This window comes from Salarias fasciatus, chromosome 3 (assembly GCF_902148845.1).
Source record: "Salarias fasciatus chromosome 3, fSalaFa1.1, whole genome shotgun sequence".
Classification (NCBI taxonomy): domain Eukaryota; kingdom Metazoa; phylum Chordata; class Actinopteri; order Blenniiformes; family Blenniidae; genus Salarias; species Salarias fasciatus.
Genome location: NC_043747.1, coordinates 16,868,898 through 16,872,917, shown reverse-complemented (window position 1 = coordinate 16,872,917; position 4,020 = coordinate 16,868,898). Strand labels below are relative to the sequence as shown.

The 4,020-nt window shown below is 45.6% G+C and overlaps 1 long non-coding RNA gene across 1 annotated transcript; it reads left to right on the top strand.

The window, feature by feature from the left end:
* The first annotated feature begins 341 nt into the window (after positions 1-341).
* LOC115385931 (uncharacterized) lies at positions 342-3,394 on the top strand. Its single transcript, XR_003931214.1, has 3 exons — positions 342-416; positions 3,114-3,122; positions 3,384-3,394. It is a non-coding gene; the product is annotated as an uncharacterized LOC115385931 (long non-coding RNA).
* Positions 3,395-4,020: the final 626 nt, after the last annotated feature.

Sequence of the window (4,020 nt, the reverse complement as noted above, 5' to 3'; positions counted from 1 at the left end):
CCCTCTCTCTCTCTCTCTCTCTCTCTCTCCTCCACCCCCCAAAAAAAGACATGAAGCACCCCCCCATTCAAAATCCATAACGCAATTTTAGCTGCAAACGTCGGTAGCACGCGACACATCACGCAGGAGGGGGGCAAAAAAAAAAAAAAAAAATGTGGATGCGTTCGCCCATGGGCAAGGCATGACGGATAGACTCATCACTGATGTTGCATCTCTGTGCACAGTCACATCGCCTCTCCTCAGTCATTGCACAGCTCTTTTCCTCTTCTGTGGAGCATCTGGTTGGAAATTTATACTAATAATAATAAAAAAAAAACCAATACAATGCTGTTGGAGCGTCCAAGACAGCGGGGGCTGCATCAGGCACGGTTTCCCTGAATCATCCGGAGAAATGAAAAAAAAAAAAAAAAGAACAAGTGATACTCATTTGGCGGAGAGGAAGCAGGTCCACCGCGATCCGAGCAGGCAGTCCTGGGGAGAAATTGCGCAGTTTTTATTCCATTGAAACGGAGACTCTTTCCCTTCTGTCCCCGCTGAAAGGCTCTTTCCCTTCCTCCTCCCTCCCTCCCTCCCTCCCTCCTCTCCCATTCTCTCTCTCCTTCTCTCTCTTCCCTTATGCAGGTTTATTTTCAGTGGAGGAGTCTTGGACATTAACTGCCCCGCCTCCATAGTCGCAGGCAAACACACTGTAACTTGCCCAAATTCCAGTATTAACTACTGTGGAGTGGACCCCGGGTTCAGAACCCCCCCGGCTGGAGGGGGTTCCTGTCCTTGAGGGATCACGAAGGTCTTGTCAGGTGGCCACACTTCAGATAAACTTCAGATTTCTCTCAAACTTCTACCAAACCTGCCCCGGATTCGGGACAGGGAGGTGGTCTCGTCCCGCCTGACATAAACCCTGGAAACTCTTTCACATCTTAAGCTTGTGTCCATACGAACCCCCTCCCAACTCTGATATTTGTTTCAACCGGGCCAGAGAATAAACCAATTTGAATTTGAATTCAACAACATCCATTTCCCACCCAACCAGAGGCCACCAGTGTCCACACACACACACACACACACACACACTCACACACTCACACACTCACTCACTCACTCACACAGAGACCTGGGTCTGATAAAGAGGCTCTTAAACCCCGAGGAAGTCTGTGTTTGGTCTTTCAGGGCGACAATCCTTAAGTCTGAGTACAACCTTGAACTTGGCCCCCTCCTCTCCGGCTCCCCCACTCTCATTACTGGATCATTCTTCCTCCCAGCTCACTTTCTCCAGGGTCCCTCTCTTGTTTTTTCTCTCCCTCCCTTTCAGGAGGTCCTTTCCAGTGGGGAAGTCCGGCCCTTCTCTCTCTCTCCCTCTCCCTCTCTCTCTCTCTCTCTCTCTCTCTCTCTCGACTCTAAACGTCTTGTCTGTGCGGCTTCATTAGAATTCATTTGTTTGAATGGGTTCATTTCTCCTTCAGTCACTGCCTCCCTCCGTCCTCCCGCTGAGCCGGGGGGGAGAAATGCATATTAGCATCAAAATATCCTCCTCCTCCTCCTCCTCACCTTGATGAACCGCGCCGTTTGAATGTGAAGCTGCTGAACCGACTGAACCGAGGAGAAAGAACATGACCTAAATTTCAAATGCAACTTTTTCCATTGGTTTTCAACACAGTTTAGGAGTCGCGGACGCACCACAGCACTGAGACTCCATGAGAGCAAGCCGCTTCATTCATTTGATGCCGAGACAACGAAAAACCTTGGAATTTAAATTTATAGGTTATCATGGATCTGTTTACCAGTTTGGTCCACTCGAGATAAAACTAAGCTGCATGTGTCGACTCAAAAGACATAAAAAAACTAAATTCAATCTCCTGTGAAATTGATCATGCTCATATCTTTTATACTGTTATCAAACAGACGTCCCTAATTCAATAACACTAAAGATGGAGCTGTGGGAGCGGTGCTGTCATGGCCGCCGCCTCCTCTGGTTTCCAGATTTATCCTGAGATTACACTGATCATCTTTGTCCTGGAATCTCTTCAGTTTGACTGCAAAGTTCATGCTTGAACACTGAAGTAATCAATCTTCTGGTATGAGCCACTAAACCTTGCCTGGGATTTTTTTTTTTTTTGGTTTGTTTTTGTTTTAGCATTTCCTGTTATGATTTGGACAGTGGATTATCTGCCTCCCGTATCCTCCTTCCTCATACTGATCATCTGAAGAAGCATTGTAATCTCTGGGCTTTATCTCTCTACAAGAGTCACTTCAGCTCTTTGTTGCATTTCTCTGTGTTATATTCTTTACTTTATTCAACTGAAGCCTTTGAATCTGTTCCAGTAATTGTACAGCACTTTGGTGAATGGTTTTAGCTTTGTGAAACAATAAATACACAGACTTATGTTCATATTTTCCAGATCTGAGAATTACTTCTTCCAAGTCATTAGCCTAATCTGTTATGTTTACATAAAATATATGACTGTGTGGAAGAGACTGACTGATTCTGGATGATTTTAGATGCTGAAAATGAAATTACAAAAGAGGCTTCCAGTGAAAACATAAAATCTGAATGATGGGGAGTGTTTTGTATGTGTGTGTGTGCAGATGTTCTGTGCCACCGCCCATTTCTGAGTGGAGTTAAAAAAAAAAAAAGAGGGTCAGCGTGGAAAGACTGATGCAGGTCTGTGGAGAGAAGCACTTCATCGGTCATCCAAGGGCCGAGAAACGAGGCAAACAAAGGAAAGACGGCAAAGTGAACGAGCAGAAGTGTGTCAGAGAGTCAAGGACTCCTTTTGAATTAAGCAGCGGCATCGAGACCTACGTCTCCTGATGGTTCACAGCGGCGCCGCCCAGGAAGTAGTAGCAGCAGGATAGCGGGATAACACTAATGTAAAAAACTGAGATAAAGATGGAAAGAATTTGGAGTCATGAAGGAATTCCCTTCTCAACCAGTCCCAAACAACTCATTCTTGGACGTTTTTTTTTTTTTTCCACGGATTAGTCGTGGATGGCGGGAATGAGACAGAACATCTGCACGGCCTCAGGTTCCACAAGCAGGAGCTCTCACCCCCCCTTCCAGGAAGAAGAACCCCCCCTCCAGACACTCCATCCTGGAGGACGAAGCCAGTGAGCAGACAAACACAGTGGAGCTAGAAACGCTTTAAAGGTGACTTTTTGAATATACTTTAAAAAAAAAAAGAAACGACGGTGATGACAAACAGCTATGCCAATTAGGTAATGCAGGAGAGAGAACCGCCAAAAAAAGGGAGACGAGAGAGAGGAAGCTGAATGAGGGAGAACAGAACGGAGGAAAACAGAAAGAAGGGAAGCAGCTGGCCAGCAGGGCCTGAAGGAGAGAGGATGCAAAACAGGGAGAAAGATACAGGAGCGAAGAGGCGAGTGAGAGACAAGTGATAAAGATCGAGGGGGAGAAAGAGAGAAAAGGTGACTCATGAAAAAAGACGGAAGCAGCAGAAGAAAAAAAAACAGGAAATGATAAGAGTGTGCATTGGTTTCCCGGTAAAGTAGGACTGAGACAAAATGTAGACACACTGAAAACAGTGTAGATTAAAAAAAACCGCAGTGACAGAAAACTAAAAATATTTAAAGAGCGCTGTACAAAAAAAAAAGAGAGGCTGTGGGGGACGGAAGCACACACTGGTAAATTGGTGCGCTTTGAATGATTCTGCTTTTTTCAGGAATAAAAAAAGAGCAGCGTTAATGTTTGAGTGGGGATGAAAAACGTGACGGAAAGCTGCAGTGACAGCTGAAAGCTCACAGCTCTGAAAAATAGCTGGTCTGACGGCTAGTTTATGGAAATAAAAGAGTGTGTTTGAGGACTCACTGGGGGGTGAAGGAGGCTGCTAACATGCTTCTTTCGCTTTAGCATGAACTAAATATTCCCACTTAAATGTGTCGAATAGCAGCAGCTGTGCTCATATGGCCACGTGAGACTCTCCTCGATTCTCGTGGACTTGTCTCTGCCATTGACCAGTTTGAGTTTGCATGTTCTTGCTGGGTGTGTGTGGCTTTACTCCCACG